Source organism: Triturus cristatus, chromosome 6, assembly GCF_964204655.1.
Source record: "Triturus cristatus chromosome 6, aTriCri1.1, whole genome shotgun sequence".
Taxonomy (NCBI): domain Eukaryota; kingdom Metazoa; phylum Chordata; class Amphibia; order Caudata; family Salamandridae; genus Triturus; species Triturus cristatus.
In genome coordinates, this window is record NC_140589.1 from 965,626,057 (window position 1) to 965,646,263 (window position 20,207).

Here is a 20,207-nt window from a genome sequence, read left to right on the forward strand (position 1 = left end):
CAGACCATCACGGAATGGGTTGCTCCAACTACCCAGACTCAGGTCAGAGCTTTCTTGGGCCTGACTGGGTACTACAGGAGGTTTGTCAAAGGATATGGATCCATAGTGACCCCTTTGAGTGATCTGATCTCTAAAAGAATGACTAAGAAAGTTCAGTGGACAGTTAGCTGTCAAAAGGCATTTGATGACCTGAAGCAGGCCATGTGCACTGCTCCCATAATGCAAAGTCCTGACTATTCCAAACAAATCATTGTTAAAAATGATGCATCTGAGTTGGGGGTAGGGTCTGTGTTATCACAACTGAATGAAGAGGGTCAGGATCAGCCAGTAGTTTTTATAAGCAGAAGGCTGACCCCCAGGGAGAATCGTTGGTCAGCTACTGAGAGGGAAGCCTTTGCTGTGGTTTGGGCTCTTAAAAAGCTGAGGCCATACTTGTTTGGCACTCACTTAATTGTTCAGTCAGACCATAAGCCCCTCTAATGTCTTAAACAAATGAAGGATCAAAACCCCAAACTTTTGAGGTGGTCCATTTCCGTACAGGGGATGTACTATACAGTGGAACTTAGACCTGGGAGTAACCATGTCAATGCAGATGGATTCTCCAGATATTTCCAGTTAGAAAATGAAGACTCATCTGGTCTAGGTTAGTCTCACGTTCTTTCGTTTGGGGGGAGGGGTTGTGTAGGAAAGTGGTATCTGCTTCTTATGGTTACCCCCATTTTTTGCTTGATGTCTCACTGTTTTTGACTAGTCTGACTGGGATCCTGCTAATCAGGACACCAGTATATCTGCTTTCTCCCTTAAAATTGACATATATGTACTTTGGTACACTCCAGATTGGATACTGGGGTACCCTTATAAGTCCCTAGTATATGGTATCCATGTACCGAGGGCATAGGTACCCCAGAGACCTCCCATGGGCTGAAGCATGTATTATGCCACCCATGAGAGGCTATGCAAAATGGAACTCTAGGTCTGCTATTGCAGCCTGAGTAAGATGGTGCTTGCACCACTTACTTTAGATATAGGTTCACTATATCTATTGGTCGGTATGCTTAAAACTTATAAATTACCCCTATAGCAGGCCTTAACAATCCTGAAGGCAGGGTGCTGGGTTTTATCTGAGAGGGTGCCCCTGCATGAGCAGAGCCCCTCTGCAGCCTTCGGAGACCATTCTCCCCTGTTGTCTGTGTCTCAGCCGGACATATAGGTAGAGGTGCATTATAACCTTGTGGTATATGCTATCTCGAAAACGGCTGCATAGAATCATATTGTGTTTGGTATCAAACACGTTGGATTCATACCTCCACACCAGTAACTGGTGTGGGAGGTATGATTCCACCCTTCAGAAGTGAGCTTTGTGGGGTCACTGTTCTTACAGGTGCCAGCCTTCTCGACCCAGACAGCACAAAATGGATCCTGCCGACCAGAGACACTCTTCTGCCCGCCTGTTGCTGAGCCAAGCTTGAGCAGAGGAAGGCAGCACAATAGGCATCCTGCCACGGGGAGGTGTGACCACCTCCCAGACAGGATTTAGTGAATCGGGGCTGGGTGGGTGCACTCTGAGAGTGCCTGAAAGTCTGTACTTGGGCCACATTTGGGGGCATATTATCAAGGGCCCATCGCCTCTTCAGCGGCACTTTTTTGCCGCTAAAGCGGCGATATTTTTATTGCCCTATTAGCAAGCTGTCGCTAACAGCCGTTAGCGACAGCTTACTGGCGATAGCAGCTGTTTTTATTATCGATTGCATGCCAGTGATATTTATCGCTAATCACATGCAAGGTAGGCGTTCTGTCTCTAAACTTCACAAAAATACCCGCTAACCGCACTTCGCCCTATTAGCAAGGGTGGCCCAGACCCGCAAAGTGATAAAAAAAAGTGTTGCTAAGGCCTGTTAGCTGCAGGAATTTAAGACCAGAAAAAAGCAGGTCTTAAAAATGTGGATAAGACATGGGCCCACACTTATGCATGTTTTTGGTGCTGCACTGCAAGCAATGTTGCAGCGCTGCCCTGCGACAAAATTATAGGGTCCGATTTACAATTCCCTTGCGACATCTTTACGACACCGTTGCGCAACTTATGTGATGCAGCGGCGTCGCAAACAAAGTGCCACTATGCGACAGATGTACAACGTGACGCATCTAGTGAGATGCGTCACGTTGTAAAGCTCTGCGCTACATTATACCTGCGTCAGGTATAATGTATGCAGGGTGGGCGTTCCATCACAGGGAAGCCCCATAAAAGTGACGCCGTGAAATCTACAAGATTTCACAGAGTCACTTTTATGTTCCTGCTGCGCCAAAACCTTATGCCTGCTTGTAGCAGGCGTAAGGAGGGAAGTAGCATTTCAAGTATAGGATGCCCCTGAACAGTCCTGGAGTAGATTTGCGCTTGTGACACGACTCCAGCACTGCGTCACCTATACGCTGAAAGGTGCGTCACACATCTGTCTCTCCTTGCGCCACGGTGCCCTGCATTCTAAATGCAGTGCACCCATGGTGGCGCAAGGGGTTCCTAACGTCACGCAAAATAACTGGCGCATCCCTGCTGATCTGCAGGGATGCGCCAGTTATTGTAAATCTGCCCCATAGTGCAGGAATGCGCACCATCACTAAGATAGTGCACATTCCTGTGCCCCAGTCATGAAAAGTGTTTGTGCGCTGTGACAAGACAGGGATGCAACAATTCTTATCACGCCCTCCTTGCAACAGCATGGATGCGCTGTACTCACTGGACAGCGCTCCATGACGCAAGTAACGACAGAAACGTCAGGAGTCCTGACGTATCTGTCTGCGCTAAAGTCATGTATTGCTGTAGTTGTGGCACAACCATGACGCAACTCCAGCAATGCATGGGGCCAGCCCATCCCTGTGGCACAGCATCACCCTCATGCCTGCCATCAGGCATGCGGAAGGTACTAACGCAGTGCCGTTCATGAGGGGTGCCCGAATGTCTGCGATGTTGGAGATCCATCGGTGGTGGTTGCGCACTGTGGTGTCATCGTCTGAAAGCATTGGTGGAGTGTTGGTGCGGAGGGAGTTGACGAGACGTTCTGCGGTGGCCTGGATCCAACTGCGATGGGGTGCGATGTTGGCACTGGCGTCCGGTGGGCAAGGTGGAGACGTCATTCATCCAATGATGGCAGTGCAGGAGAGTCTCCTGTTGTGGCTATAGTTCAAGTACCGACTGGCGGAGGTGACGTGCCCGACCGTGTGTCCTGCTTTGTGGCCTGTTGAGGTGACTTGCTGCTTGCGTCTGATGTCGGTGACCTTCCACAGGAGGGGGTGGTGCTCTGGTCACTGGGGTTGCCCAGGTGGAAATTGAGTGCACCAAGTTGGATGTCGTTTGTGGATGAGAGACCCTGGGGTGCAATGAGGTCCTAAATAGGATTGGAGAATGGGGGGCCAAGGGCCTGGGGGGCCTGCACATGAGGGTGCCGCAGAGAATGTTCTTGGGCTTTGTCAGGATTTTGGAGTTGCCTTGGTCCATAGTCACCCTTGGCACATTAGAGTGCGTGATCAGTCGGAGAGTGCCCCTGTAGGTGACAGCAATGCCTCCTCCTTGACCTATGGGATGCTCCTGGTGGGTGATACTGCAGCCGTCTGTGATGGCGATGGCGAAGGCGAAGTCCGGTATGGAGCAGAGGTAGGTCCTGGCAGGTGAGCTGGAGTCCAGGGCTGATGGCAAGGAGGGTGCAGGCATTGTAGCGGTGGAGTGGCCAAGAGGAATGCTCCTTTGTGCTGAGCGCGGCCCAGGGGCTGATGGACTCAAACGGCGTAGCTCATGGGTTGCCTTAGGTACGGAGACGACCATTACAATGCAGGCAGTACATCGTTAACAATGCAACTCCGACAACGCGGGTGCCTTAACATTGCATTCGATTACAGCGCATTGTGTGGTCAGTTATGGGGTAATTTTAACTTTTCCATGTGTGAACGTGTTTTAGATGTTAGAAATAAAAATTGTTGTTTTTCTGGGGGTCAGATTTGAAGAATGGGGTGTGCTTTCGGGGTAAAATATGAAATTTGGGGTGTATTTGGTGGTAAAATATGAAATTTGGGGTGCATTTGGGGGTAAAATATGAAATATGTGTTGTGGGATGAAATATGAAAAATGGGGTGTGCATTTGTCTCAAATGCGATTTTCCGGTGTGTTCTGGGGGTTCTAAAAAGGGATTCAAGGGTTCATGTTAGGTTTTTTGTGTGCAAAGGTTAGTGTTGGGTTGCACTCACTGAAGTGGGAATAGTGATCTTGATTTCTCCGCCATGCAACACCTACCCTACTGTTGCAATGTGCCTAGTATTAGTATGCATTGGAATGGAATGTGAGGTCATGGCATGCATTGCAACTACGTATGTGCCTTTGGCACACGAGTGGTACGCCCGCAGTGCATGGGCGCACAGCAGACAACAGTGAGAAGTGCAGGGGTGTCTGGACAGCTGTGGGGTGTAAATGCCAGAAAGAACACTGGATGGTACGTGGACACGGGGATGTGTGTGTGAGCGGGTGTTGAGAAAATGTATTGAGGGAAGTCATACCTCCAAGCCAGGTCCCGTGTCTTCTTAGCTCCTGCTCTCCTGCGTCTGCTTCCAGGAATAGGAAGTAGTCAGCCAGGCTCCCTCCCCGGAGTCAATCACAAGTAGGGGTGGGCGGAATTTGCGAAAGTGACTTTCACAAATTATCGCGAAAATGTTAAGAATCTCCGCAAACAAGCGGAAATATCGCGAAGATGCGGAAGTTTTTTTCCTGCCTGTTCGCGGTATTTTCTGCGTGGTCGCGGCTCGCCAACTTACCCATGCGGTTGCTCGCGGGCGCGGCCATCTTGTTTTCACTCTTCTCGCGGTGCATGATCGCGAGAAGAAAGACGTGATAGCGCGACGAATGACATTACTGCGTGCGCGAACTGTCGCGAGACAGCTCAAATGGCTACCAACAATCCAACATCTCGTGGAGAACGCGACCGGATCGGGAAAACTTGTCGGCGAACGCGGGGATTCAGGTAAGGCAATCGCGCACGCGCGAGAATGTATTATTTTACAGCGCGAGCAAGAAACAAATTATCGCTAAACTGCGGAATGCGGAAATTTTGACATGTTCGCGCTCTCCGCAGAACGCGAAAATGTCAAATTATCGCAATTTCCGCGAGCGGAACGGAAATTTAGCCCAGGCCTAATCACAACGCTGCAATGCAGTGGTGGAATTAGTAATTGGCAACGGGACAAGTCATGCAGCCCGGGACAGGAGGGGTGGACATGTTCTCCATGCAGGCTGTAATGCATGACTGCATTGGGCAGCCTGAGTGGGCCGAACAAACAGTTGTTGCGCACTTGAGTGGGCATGACAATCCGCCCATGCCCTGCTCCGTGTTTGGAGCAGTCCTACCCACCCTACCCCCGAGGATACATAGCATGATTACATCAGTTAGTTAGCCCTTGTGTTCCCCCTTTATAAATGATTTTTTGGCTTCTCTGAGCCCGCACTTCCCACTTCCTGCCGCTGCTGCCCCTCTGGCCCTGCACCCCTGTCCTCGCCCATTCCCGCCTCCCAGCTGATCGATCCTCCACCCTCCCCTCATACATGGCGTACGCTGCACGATTGCGGAGCGGACACGCACCGCTGACGCACAGATGGCACGCCTAATACAAGCCCGTCTGTGCCCGTCCACAACATAACCACAATCAGCACCAGGGACCCTGGATCACGGGCCACCCACTGCTACAGCACAGCCACCCTCCATGCACTCAACCATGGAAAAGTCAGAGACTGACAACAAGCCTCGTCTAACACAACCCACGGCCAGTTATCCTGCCTCCACTGCCGCCAGAGGGTAATCACCACCCCGGACTCCAACACAGCTGACCCCACCGACCTCAAGAAATACCGGCCCATCTCGCACCTCCCATTCGCGCACAAAGTTGCAAAGTGAACTGTCAGCAGGGAACTAACCTGATTTATTGATGGCAACGCCATCCTCGACCCGTCACAATCCAGACTGCGAACCAACCACAGCAACGAAGCCGTCCTACTCACTGCCACAGACGACATCCGCACCCTCCTGGACCAAGGCCACTCCACAGACCTCATCCCACGTGAGCTTTCAGCGGCCTTTTATACCGTCTCCCACCGCACACCTGTTGCAAGAATTCACGACGCCAGCATACAAGATAGAGCCCTAGACTTGTTCTGATCATTCCTCTCAGGAAGAAGCCAAAGGGTCCAACTGCCACCCTTCCTCTTCTATCCCACGTAAATCACATGCGGACTCCCACAGGGGTCATCTCTGAGCCCGACCCTATTTGACATATACATTGCCCCCCTCGCCGCCAGCGTCCGACAACACGGCCCCAACATCGTTTCCTATGCTGATGACACCCAGCTCATCCTCTCCCTCACCATAGACCCCACTGCCGCCAGACTCAACTTCCAGGAAGGAATGCAGGACGTCACAGTCTGGATGACCAACAGCTGCCTGAAGCTCAATGCTGTGAAGACAGAAGTCCTTGTCCTTGGAACCACCCCTTCAGCATGGGACTACACCTCATGGCCTTCGCCCTCATAAGCCCACCAACCCACTCGGACCACGCCAGAAACCTCGGCCTCCTACTCGACCCATACCTCACCATGAGCAGACAGGTCTAGGCAGTCACCTCCAGCTGTTCAACACCCTCCGCATCCTCAGCCAGCCCTTCAAATGGATGCCCCCAGAGTCATGGAAGACAGTCACCCATGCACTCTATGCCACCATTTACAAGTCCCTACTCTGCAGAGTACTGACATTACAGTGCACCGCCACCATGACTCGTCCTCGGCATTCTCGGCACTAACACATCAGCCAACGCCTACATAGACTCCACTGTCTCCACTGGTGTAAAGAGTGACCTTCAAAATCATCACTCACGCCTACAAATGACTACACATCAACGTAAACAAATACCTCAACAACAGAATCAAATTCCACGTACACAAATGAGACATCTATCTTCCAACCCCGCGTATCCACAGAGCCAGAGCAGGCGGGAGATCCTTCTCCCACATTGCATCCAATACCGGGAACGAGCTACTGGCAGACATCAGAGGTGCCCCCTCCCTGTACACCTTCATGAAGACCCTCAAGACCTGGCTCTTCAGCTAACAGATCAGCGACACCCCAACTGAGTGCCTTGAGACCTTCACGGGTGAGTAGCGTGCTTACAATTCCCCTGAGTGGTTGATTGATTGTGTTATCATCATGTGATGATTGTTCCTCTTCTGCACTGCTTGAGGTGGTGGGGCAACGCTCTTCCAACATAGCGGTAGAACCGCCACTGGGGATGCATCATCTACATGTGATAGGCATGAGCAACTACCCCCCCCCCCCGGCCCTCCTGCGCTACGTGTCTCACCGTCTCCTTACCTTTACATTGACCCTGTGGCGCTGTCCACTGCACTCTCTCCAAACCTGTGACTCAGCCAGCAGGAGCCTGAGCCAGGTGTGATTTCACTGTGCTCTTGCAATGATTTATCAGGCTACATTCCTTAAAGCAAAGATGCTTCTGCCATTATTTTCAAAGCAGTAATTAATGTGTTGTCACTCATTTACCAGCACCTAAACCCAAGCACACTCTTTGGTCTTTTTTTTTTTAAATATATTTTTATTGTGGTCAAAAGTAAGACCCAAAATAACATATTACAAAACAAATCCCTCAGTTGGTGGTACGACAATTGTAAGACATAACAATCGAACAATCATAGAGACAACGGAGCTAGATGCATAAAAAACGAGGAATAAGATCAAGGAAAAAAATCCCAAGGAAAGTATAAATTTTGGAGATGGGTGGTAATGAACTGCCTGCAAATGCACCAAACATCCCCTAAACGGTGCCCATATCTTCCTAAGCCAAGACTGCTGGTCATCATTATCGATAATCAGGCTATCCAATAGGCCTATATTGATAAATTCATGCCACCAGAGCATAGCGTTGGGAGCCTGGGCCAGCAACCAATATCAAACCAGAATCAATCGAGCTAGAGAGATAGTTCGGAAGAAAATACCACTTAGGTGGACTGATAAACAAGGTGAATGACCAAATACAATGAATTTAGGGTGGCACCTCATTATAGTTATGCAAAGCATATTCAGCTTAACAAATATGGTCCGCCACTTCTGAAAAATAATGGGACAAATGACGAAGATGTGAACTGACTCTGTCCAATCGCCAGAACATCGAAAACCCTTAGAGTCCTGCCTCAAATTCATAATAAATAAAGGATGAGGAGTCATTGATAAATTTAAAGTGATGAGTTTTAACCCGGGAGACATTCAGGACTGTATTTAATAAAATATATTTTTGTCTTATTTCATCAGGAATAACTTGAACCCCAAGATGTCGGCTTCACTTATCAGTCAATGTCTGAAAAATATCAGGCCACTGTTTGATCTGTGCTGTCAGGATCATTTGATACACCTGACTAATACTCTTCTTAGGTGGGCCCTGCTTCAAGTATTCTAAAAAGGCGTTAGCAGAACAATTAACGTCTTCCACCCTCGAAAAATACAAAAAATCTTAATAGGCTGATATGAAACACTGAGAAAGGGATCTTTCCCTTTCTTAGGAAAGATAACAATGTTGGTCTCAGTCCATGACAGAGGAACCTGCCCAAGTAATTCAAAAGAGTTGAATAGATCATGGAGAACCGGCACTACAGGATGTGACAAACTAACATAGAAATCCAATGGAAGTTGATCGGTACCATAGGCCTTGCCTCGTGCCAGCTAGTCAATAGCGTCTTACACTTCAGAGACTGATATTTGACCTTCTAGCTTATACTGTTGTGTAGTAGATAGCTTCTAGTGATGGTGGACCCGAAGAAACTGAACGATCTGGTCTGTGAAAGGGACCAATTCCTATTCACACAGCGTCTGATAAAAGCTGTGGAACTCCTCTTGTATAAGGGCAGGATTGGTCACAATAGCCCCTTGAGGGTTCTTAATCCCAGAGATAGCAGATGCATTAGCTCTATCATGGACCTGGAAAGATAACACTCAGCCCATTTCTTCGATAAAGAATTGTGATCCGATATAACCCTAGGATTCAAAGAAACTCTGCAAATATGGACACCCTGAACTCACAACTTGTGCAAGTCGATAATGTTCAGGAAAGCCTTCCAACTGTTGTGGGAGCAGTCAAGACCCAGATCTCAGGACAGGAATTTCAGATGACCATGCTCTCATCAAGAGTCTAAGATTTGGAGGATAGGTCTCACCGGAATAACCTCAGGATATTAGGGATCCCTGAGGGGTCAGAAGAACAATCCGAGAGTCTAGTTTGGTTGTTCAGGTAAGCCTTTTTACACTGGGGGGCTGAGATATAGACAGCATGATTGAGAGAACTCATCGATATCCATTCTCACATCCTCATTATTCACGGGCCATCCTGATATATGTGGGTAACTTCCTCCTCCGCTAGGAGATAAACAGGGCTGCTCATCCAAGATCACCAGTGAAAGCATCTGGAGTGGAGTTTTTTGTTCGATCAGATTTCTCTCATTAGACTGTAGTTCGGCGTTGGCAGCTGAGAGAGCATTACCCGGCACTGCAAAAGCTTAGAGCTTCGTTTTCATTACTGGAGCCTGCAATCCTGTGCATCCAATATCAGGAGCAAATGTATTCATGTTTTGAACAGCCTTAGGTTGAGGAGCTCTTGACCAAGTTAGTGGGGGGAAATAAGGAGACTAATGGATCTGGCTGATTCTGTTTTGTCTTTTTCTTCTTGATTCTTTTCCCTATAGGTTGTTATAGAGTAGTTTATTCAGTCTCTTGGGTATGCCTTCCCTCTTTTCTTTTTTTTATTTCTCTTTGCTAATGGAAGCTTTAGGTCTGCAGGGTCAGCTGACACCTAGATTTGATTTCATGAAAGTTTCAGGAGGGTTCTTTATTTATTGATTATGGCTGTGGGGGGAAACCATTTTGGGTCCTTTGGGCGGGTGTCTCGGGTGTTCTCTGGCCTGCCCTGCCCCTTTTGTTCTTTTTTCCACATCCATCCTCGGTCTGGGGTGCTCCAGGGGGAGCGGAGTTTATGTACTCATGTCTACTGCAGTGCTAGTGGTATTCTTTTGGCAAGGGGGCCGTCTGCCCTTTTTCTGGGCCTTGCATGGAAGGGATAGGCCTGGGGGAAAGCTGTGGGTCACTTTTGTCTTTATACTGACTTTTTCGTTGCAATTTTTGGTCAGCTTGCTGGAAAAAAAATTAGGCCTTATGGTTGTGGATGGTAAAGTTGGGACTAAGAATGATTCTGTGCTGTTGTTCTCTTTAAGGGTGTGCTGGTTGTTCGATCAAGAATGTCCAGGTTTTGCCAAGGGTGTGGTCCTGACCAGCATCTTCATATTCTTTCGTGGAATATCAATGAAATGGAGCATTCAGTATGCATTAGTTGGAGAAGCCATTAAAGGCAGTTCAAATAGACCAATAAGTCTATGGAGAAAGTGCTCTGGTATTACTTCTGGTCGAATCTTTCTTTTGACCCATGAGATCAACCAATCCATGGCGGCAGATTTAAGTATTTTGGTATATGCCATTCAGAGAGATACAAGGAATGCTGGAGGGAATGAAGGGTTTTGCTTATTTTCTTTATAGTTTAGTGGACCAATTTTTGTCAACCATTTACAAAACCCTAATCTACAGAATAGATGAGCAATTCAAATGTGTTGCTGAACAGTTCAAGAACCTTCAAAGGACCATTGTACTTTCTATGTCAGTAGGGCGATGCTCCATTGTTGGAGAAAGATGCCCACAACTGTAGAATAAGTTATATATTTTCTACTTCTTTTCCTTTGACCCTGTCACCAGGCAGGTCGCTCCCCCCCTCCGCCACGCAGCCCCCTGTGGGTTGAACCTCCGTTGCCGCTTTTGCTGCCTGACTGCTCTCTCCCTTTTTTATTCTGTACCCCTGCGCTTGGCTTTCAGTGCCACTTTGTTTTTTCATTCTGTACCCCTGTGCTCTGCTTTCTGTACCCCTGTGCTCTGTTGTCCCTCTCCCGCCGTCTTATCCTGCCGTTTTTTCCCCGCATTTTCCCCCGCCGCTGAGCCCCTGCGGCCCTGCCCCCTTCACTCCCATTGGCCGCCCCGCTCCCACCTCCCAGCTGCTCCTCCCTCCGCCCTCATATGGAGGCCGCGAAGTGGTGGTAGAGAGCGACCTTTGACCCTGTCACCAGGCAGGTCGCTCCCCCATCCACCACGCAGCCCCCTGTGGGTTGAACCTCCATTGCCGCTTTTGCCACCTGACTGCTCGCTCCCTTTTTTATTCTGTACCCCGGCGCTTGGATTTCTGTGCCACTTTGTTTTTTCATTCTGTGCCCCTGTGTTTTGCTTTCTGTACCCCTGTGCTCTGTTGTCCCTCTCCCGCCATCTTTTCCCGCCATTTTTTCCCGGGGTTTTCCCCTGCCGCTGAGCCCCTGAGGCCCTGCCCCCTTCACTCCCATTGGCCGCCCCGCTCCCACCTCCCAGCTGCTCCTCCCTCCCTCTGCCCTCATATGGAGGCCGCGAAGCAGTGGTAGAGAGCGACCTTTGACCCTGTCACCAGGCAGGTCGCTCCCCCCATCCGCCACGCAGCCCCCTGTGGGTTGAACCTCCGTTGCCGCTTTTGCCGCCTGACTGCTCGCTCCCTTTTTTATTCTGTTCCCCTGCGCTTGGCTTTCTGTGCCACTTTGTTTTTTCATTCTGTGCCCCTGTGTTTTGCTTTCTGTACCCCTGTGCTCTGTTGTCCCTCTCCCGCCGTCTTTTCCCGACGTTTTTTTCCCCAGGTTTTCCCCCGCCGCTGAGCCCTTGCGGCCCCGCCCCCTTCACTCCCATTGGCCGCCCGCTCCCACCTCCCAGCTGCTCCTCCCTCCCTCTGCCCTCATATGGAGGCCGCGAAGCGGTGGTAGAGAGCGACCTTTGACCCTGTCACCAGGCAGGTCGCTCCCCCCATCTGCCACGCAGCCCCCTGTGGGTTGAACCTCCGTTGCCGCTTTTGTCGCCTGACTGCTCGCTCCCTTTTTTATTCTGTACCCCTGCGCTTGGCTTTCTGTGCCACTTTGTTTTTTCATTCTGTGCCCCTGTGTTTTGCTTTCTGTACCCCTGTGCTCTGTTGTACCTCTCCCGCCGTCTTTTCCCGCCGTTTTTTCCCTGGGTTTTCCCCCGCTGCTGAGCCCCTGCGGCCCCGCCCCCTTCACTCCCATTGGCCGCCCCGCTCCTACCTCCCAGCTGCTCCTCCCTCCCTCTGCCCTCATATGGAGGCCGCAAAGCGGGCGCGCAGCGGACGAGCCGCCCGTCTGCGCCTGTCCGCGCCTGGAGCGCACCCAGCGCCAGAACCCCTGGACCCCGCGCAACGCCAGTCTGCACTAAGACGCAAGCATCCTCCATGCACTCAACACCAGACGAGACCACCCCTGCTACTGGGTCACCCCGAAACGCACCCAGGGGCCTTTCACCTGCCGGAACTGCAGATTCACCAGCATCCAACCCTCCACACCACCAGCCAGAGAACCCAACCACCTCCGCTGCATCCTCCTCAACACCCGCTCTGCTCGCAAGCACGCCATCGAACTCTGGGACCTCCTAGACTCCACCGCCCCCGACGTCGCCTTCCTGACGGAGACCTGGCTGAACGCCACTTCAGCACCAGACATCGCCATAGCCATCCCACAGGGCTACAAGATCTCCCGCAGAGACCGCACCAACAGATTGGGAGGAGGAATCGCCATCATCCACAAAGACTCCATCAAAATCTCAACGAACACCGATGACACCCTCACCACCGCCGAGCAAATTCACTTCCAGATCCACACCGACCCCAGCACCACCCTCAGAGGAACTCTCATCTACAGACCTCCTGGACCCCGCCCACAGTTCAGTGACACCATCGCCGACCTCATCAGCACCCACGCCCTCGCTTCCACGAACTACATCCTCCTCGGGGACCTGAACTTCCACCTCGAGAACAACAACGACGCCAACTCCACCGCCCTGATTGACAACCTCGCCAACCTCGGACGCAAACAGCTCGTAACGACACCTACTCACGCCGCTGGACACACGCTCGACCCCATCTTCTCCGCAAGCCCCCACGTCTCCTTCAACCACACCACCGAACCACACTGGACCGACCACAGATGTGTCCACTTCACCTTCAGAAAACCCACCACACACCACCACACCCAACTGCTACCACGCCGCTGCTGGGGCAAGGACACCGAGGACCAACTGACTACCGCCCTCGCCCTGAGACCACCCACCGACCCCACCGACCCAGACACCGCCGCGACCAACCTCACACAGTGGATCAACGACTGCGCCAACACCCTTGCCCCTCTCAAGACCTCTATAACCAACCACACCAACAAGAAAGCCGCCTGGTTCACTGAGGACCTCCGGATCTCCAAGCACACCTGTCGGAAGCTGGCGAAGAAATGGCTCCATGACCGAACACCAGACAATCACACAGCCCTGAAGAGCGCCACCCGCAGACACCACCAACTCATCAGGACCGCCAAGAAGACCGCCTTCAAGGACCGCCTAGACAACAACGCACACAACACCAAAGAGCTCTTCAGCATCGTGAAAGAACTCTCCAACCCCAGCTCCAACACCAACGACATCCCGCCATCTCAAGACCTGTGCGACTCCCTGGCCACCTTCTTCCACCGCAAGATCACCGACATCCACGACAGCTTCAACTCTGACCCCCCCGCACCCACCTCCGAGTCCACCAGGCCTGCGACTACCACTCGCACCAGTCGCCTGACCGTCTGGTCCAGCGTCAGCGACGAAGACACCATCAAAACCATGAACACCATCCACTCCGGATCCCCATCGGACCCCTGCCCTCACCACGTCTTCAACAAAGCCAGCGCAACCATCGCGCCCCACCTCCGGAAAACAATCAACTGTTCCTTCGAGACAGCAACCTTCCCAGAAAGCTGGAAGCACGCCGAGATCAACGCCCTTCTGAAGAAGCCCACGGCGGACCCCAAGAACCTCAAGAACTTCCGGCCCATCTCCCTGCTCCCTTTCCCGGCAAAAGTGACCAAGAAGATTGTCAACAAACAGCTGACCCGCTACCTCGAAGTTAACAACATCCTGGACCCTTCCCAATCCGGTTTTCGCAGCAACCACAGCACCGAGACCGCCCTCATCGCCGCCACTGACGACATCCGGACCCTGATGGACAAAGGAGAAACAGCTGCCCTCATGCTCCTGGACCTATCAGCAGCCTTTGACACGGTCTGCCACCGCACCCTATCAGCACGCCTCCATGACGCCGGTATCCAAGAGAAGGTCCTTCCTCTCCGGCAGAACCCAGAGCGTCCGCCTCCCACCCTTCCGCTCCAAAACCAACGAGATCATCTGCGGCGTCCCACAGGGATCCTCCCTCAGCCCGACGCTGTTCAATATCTACATGGCCCCCCACGCCCACGTCGCACGACAACACAACCTCAACATCATGTCCTACGTCGGCGACACCTCCACAGAGGAATGAAGGCCGTAGCCGACTGGATGAAGGACAACAGACTGAAGCTGAACTCAGACAAGACGGAGGTCCTCATTCTCGGACCCACCCCATCAGCCTGGGATGACTCTTGGTGGCCCACGTCACTAGGCACAGCCCTGGAACCCACGGACCACGCACGCAACCTGGGGGTCAACCTCGACTCCACTCTCTCCATGACCAGGCGAGTCAACGCCGTCTCCGCGTCCTGCTTCAACACCCTCCGTATGCTCCGCAGGATCTTCAAATGGATCCCCCTCGACATGAGAAAAACCGTTACCCAGGCCCTCATCACCAACAGACTCGACTACGGGAACGCCCTCTACTCAGGAACTACAAACAAGCTCCTGAGATGACTCCAACGCATCCAGAACGCCTCGGCCCGACTCATCCTTGACGTCCCCCGCTGCAGCCACATCACACTCCACCTGAGAGGCCTGCACTGGCTCCCCGTCAACAAAAAGATCACCTTCAAGCTCCTGATCCATGCACACAAAGCATTGTACAACACCGGACCCACCTACCTCAACAACCGACTCAGCTTCCACACCCCCACCCGAGCCTCCGCTCAGCCAACCTCACCCTCGCCACGGTCCCTCGCATCCGAAAAACCACCGCCGGCGGCAGATCCTTCTCCTACCTCGCCGCCACGACCTGGAACACTCTCCCCACCATCCTACGACAGACCCAGGACCTGCTGGCCTTCAGAAGACTCCTCAAGACCTGGCTCTTCGACCAGTAGCACGCCCCCCTCCCCAGCGCCTTGAGACCCTCTCGGGTATGTAGCGCGCTTTAAAAATGCAGTGATTGATTGATTGATTGTAGTTTTCATTGTACTTTAATGTGTGCATGTGTATGAGTGTGCATTCTTGTGTATTAAATATGTGTTTTTATTTGCTAAATAATTCTGCTTATTTACATTTCCCTCTTTTGGGTTCTTTTTCAGTAGATAAAAGAAACATGCTGCCTGAATAGCAAATGGTTAAAAAAGTGTTTCTACAGCTAGAATTTATAGCATGGGGGAAAAAAAAGCCAATCGGTTGGAGGCACTAGTGTTGATGATTCTTGGCAATTTGTTACTTCAATTAGAGGATTCCCATTGCCCACCCACGGTAAAATACTGTCTCTCCCATAATGGTAATATTTCTTGTCAACTTGTGGTCAGACATGGTATAATGCCTTCCCCTAGTAACATGACGGCCTTGGGACAATAAATCCTGGCATGTTTTGGTCATCCGTGATCTCTGGCATTACGATAGTCCTTGGAGAATGCTGGGTATTTTTGGCATATTAAAAAGTGCCATGGTCTGATTGGTCTGCCATAGAAAATGAAACCAGAATGTGGCTGAGAGGGATTTGCTAAACATGTTCTTTAGGATATTCTTAAATATTTCTATTTTATGTTTGTTAAGATATCTATAACGTAGATGCTAAAGGTAGAACTAGTACTTTCTAGGTATTGCCATGTTTTCAGAGTATCCTAGAGAGTAAGATATTACCAGAACAAACATGGCATCCCATTTGTCCCCTTATATGTGGTGTCACTAGGGACAGGAAAGTTTGAAACAGCCAACATGGAGTTCAAGGGAAAACTGAATTTTTAGAAGCTTATTGTATCCAAAGTAAATTTCTATCGTTTGGGGCACTGCTGCAGGTGATATGACAATAACTATGTTGTTGAATAATCAAGCAATCAAGCCAAATATTATGTTTCAAAGTAGAAAGTACTGCAAGGTCACTGGAAAAAATGTTGTTTGAAAAATGTGTCCCATAATAAGGCATTATTAGAAAGACAAGGAAGAGGTGAATCTTGGGTGTCATGCTAAATAACTACACTAGAGGCCATTTCTTCATAGCTAGCATGGGAGGACAAGGGAAACATTCAAGACATGGTTCCAATTCAAATACTAGCATCCCCTCTCACCTACCATTTCTCTCCCAGCAGTATGATGTATAAGTGTAACCATTTGCATGATCCCATGCACCATTACACCTGTGGCAGGCCAATTGGGTAGCTGTGAAACATACCAAAAATAGTCATTAGGCAAAAAGACTTCAGAAGCTGACCGCACTAAACATTATTACAACCCCTCTCCTTTCGGATCAGTCTACAGCCCCGATCTTGGATGATCTTGGATGAGTAAAAAGATGATAACAAGATGTTAGAATAGGGAATTGTGTTTACCTGTATATAAATATATACACTCACACAAATCTTTAGCACACAATGCAGTCACCATTATGTAGTTATGGTTTAGACAAATTCTCCATTGAAAAGGCTTTTTCGGATTTCACCAAGACCTTAAACCCTGCAACAAAATTTGCAAGGTACAGTCCACCACGCCAAACTGTGTACAGTACTGTACAGGGGGAAAAAGTTAAGAGGAGAGTCGAAAAAAGTAATTATTCTAAATCCAATAAATGTAATTGTTAGCTGACCCTTTGAGAGAACAGCTTACTCATACAAGAAGAATGTGTTTACTAACAGTGTTTTTTTCTACAATTTGTGGTTCAGCATGATCAAGCATTATTTTTTATTTCACTGCAGGCAACTAAACAGTATAATCCAATATTGTACTTAATATTGCAAATAAACATTTGTTTGTTTGAAATCCATGTCTTTCAAGTTATTTACCCCAACGTAAATATGTAAAATAAACAATACATAAAAGGTAACATGTAATATGGTCCAATATGCTATAGAGGGGTGATGTCATATACCAAAAAGGGTGAGAGGGCAAGTCCTCTGCAAACATTAAACAATGAGTTTGTATCTGAAATAGGATTGCCACTGCCCACTGGACTGACAGCTATGGTGTGCCTGTTTTGTCAAAAGTGCTGTCACTTTTTACAGAAAACAGCAAATAGTTATGAGGTATCTGCAGGGCAAAAAGGGACTACTTTTATTTTGTAATGGATTGCGCACAGTACAAGTGTCAGATGAGGTCTTAGGCACTTGTAAATGGGGATGTGGGTATACACATTCTGCAGATTTAGGAAGTAAAAGTAAATATAATCTGTGTATCAATGGCAGAATAGTTGCAAGCTCACTTTGAAAAGTGGTTATGATTTGACAAATATGTTTACTCTGCGTAGGTGCAACAAAGGGATTTGAAGGGAGTATAGGATAGTCTGGAGGAGTGAAAGAAAGGATGAGAGGCGGACGGTCTTGCAAATTGCGCATTGTATATATTCATTTATGTAAAGAATTGATTGGTGGCCTTTATTAATCCTTGCAAAAACAGCATTCATTTGCCATTGATAAACCTTCCAGAAAAGTAATTACAAAACCCCTAGACCATTAAGATTTGGATGCTGTAAAGAAGAGATTGTACAGTTTTGCTTTCGACGGGGATAGGGCAAGGGATGAGAGTGGCTTTGTAGACCATCCACCATTGCAGAAGCCAAGTGGATAAAATGTACTGAGACAAAGAAAATATTCAAAAACGTGGTGGACTTTAAAATCCTTTCTTACTTACCCTTTCGCCAGAGCAAAGTAGCAATCTGTTGTCCTGCCTCATCATCTCCTCTGTGGTGGGCCAGGGTGGCTGCTGAAGTGGTAAAAATAGCATGAGACAAAACGTACTCCAAGACCCATTTCCATTATCCACACAACACCATGCCCAAAATAAAAAACCTTTATCAAAGGGTTTAGCAGCTCCCGCGTTTTAGAAGGTGATCACATGCTCCTTTAAATGCCAAGTTTATCAACCTAATGCAATCTCATGAATTGTATGGGAGGCATGTGCATATAAATGTAGGAATATGGATGTGGTTGAAACTGGAGAGCCAAAATATATCCAATGTGTATGAAGATCTATAACTATTGAACTTATTTAAACTTTATTTGTAGGTTGGGTAGGTAAGGGAGGAAGTGCCAGAGAATGAAATGGGGATGCTGAAAGAAGATTGACGTCTAATCCAGACATAAGGCAAAGAAGAGGAAAGGGGTAAGAAATTGTCAGAAAAGAAGCTAAGGGGACTTTTCACTTACCCATGCTCTTCCAGCAATATGATGTGGGATGTTCAAAATCAAGGTAACACACATCTGTCTCATGTAGTCTCTAGAAAGGCATACAGGAAGCTGCAAAGAATCGAAAAAATGACTTCAGCAAAGATTAAGGCCAACTCCATCCTCCACTAATGAGGCTCACATTCCCGCTCTGCCCACATCTTTGTATGTGAAGATATAAAATTATTAATATTGTACTACCATGTTATAAAATAAACATTAACCGAATATTGAGAATGTAAGTATATATAAATAAGTATGGAGGTTTTTTTAATTTCTCTTTGCTAATGGAAGCTTTAGGTCTGCAGGGTCAGATGACACCTAGATTTGATTTCATGAAGGGCTCATGAGGGTTCTTTATTTATTGATTATGGCTGTGGGGGGAAAACATTTTGGGCCCTTTGGGAGGGTGTCTCAGGTGGTCTCTGGCCTGCCCTGCCCCTTTTGTTCTTTTTCCCACATCCATCCTCGGTCTGGGGTGCTCCAGGGGGAGGGGAGTTTATGTTCTCATGTCTACTGCAGTGCTAGTGGTATTCTTTTGGCAAGGGGGTCGTCAGCCCTTTTTCTGGGCCTTGCATCGAAGGGATAGGGTTGGGGGAAAGCTGTGGGTCACTTTTGTCTTTATAATGACTTTTTTGTTGCAATTCTTTTTCAGGTTGCTGGAAACAAATGAGGCCTTATGGTTGTGGATGGTAAAGTTGGGGCTAAGAATTATTCTGTGCTGTTGTTCTCTTTCAGGGTGTGCTGGTTGTTCGATCAAGAATGTCCTGGTTTTGCCAGGGGTGTGGTCCTGGCCAGCATCTTCATATTCTTTTGTTGAATATCAATGGAATGGAGCATTCAGTATGCATTAGATGGAGAAGCCATTAAAGGCAGTTCAAATAGACCAATAAGTCTATGGAGAAAGTGATCTGGTATTACTCCTGGTCGAATCTTTCTTTTGACCCTTGAGATCAACCAATCCATGGCGGTAGATTTTAGCATTTTGGTATATGCCATTCAGAGAGATGCAAGGAATGCTGGAGGGAATGAAGGGGTTTGCTTATTTTCTTTATAGTTTAGTGGACCAATTTTTGGCAACCATTTACAAGACCCTAATCTACAGAATAGATGAGGAATTCAAATGTGGTGCTGAACAGTTTATGAACCTTCAAAGGACCATTGTACTTTCTATGTCAGTAGGGCGATGCTCCATTGTTGGAGAAAGATGCCCACAACAGGAGAATGAGTTATATATTTTCTACTTGTTTTCCTTGTGGTTTTCATTGTACTTTAATGTGTGCATGTGTATGAGTGTGCATTCTTGTGTATTAAATATGTGTTTTTATTTGCAAAATCATTCTGCTTATTTACATTTGCCTTTTTTTGGGTTCTTTTTCAGTAGATAAAAGAAACATGCTGCCTGAATAGCAAATGGTTAAAAAAGTGTTTCTACAGCTAGAATTTATAGCATGGGGGAAAAAAACAATCTGTTGGAGGCACTGGTGTTGATGATTCTTGGCAATTTGTTACTTCGTTTAGAGGATTCCCATTGCCCACCCACGGTAAAATACTGTCTCCCCCATAATGGTAATATTTCTTGTCAACTTGTGGTCAGACATGGTATAATGCCTTCCCCTAGTAACATGACGACCTTGGGACAATAAATCCTGGCATGTTTTGGTCATCCGTGATCTCTGGCATTAAGATA

General features: G+C 48.6%; 1 protein-coding gene across 3 annotated transcripts in view; it reads left to right on the forward strand.

The window, feature by feature from the left end:
* LOC146820861 (uncharacterized) overlaps nt 1–20,207 on the forward strand; it is a 182,412-nt gene that overhangs the window by 66,720 nt on the left and 95,485 nt on the right. For 2 of the 3 annotated variants that reach the window (XR_014962633.1, XM_085609305.1), the window contains exon 2: nt 18,359–18,455. The exons of the other annotated variant lie outside the window; for it this stretch is intronic. The gene's annotated coding sequence lies outside the window, so the exon portion shown is untranslated. The remainder of the gene's footprint in view (nt 1–18,358; nt 18,456–20,207) is intronic. 3 annotated transcript variants of the gene reach the window in all.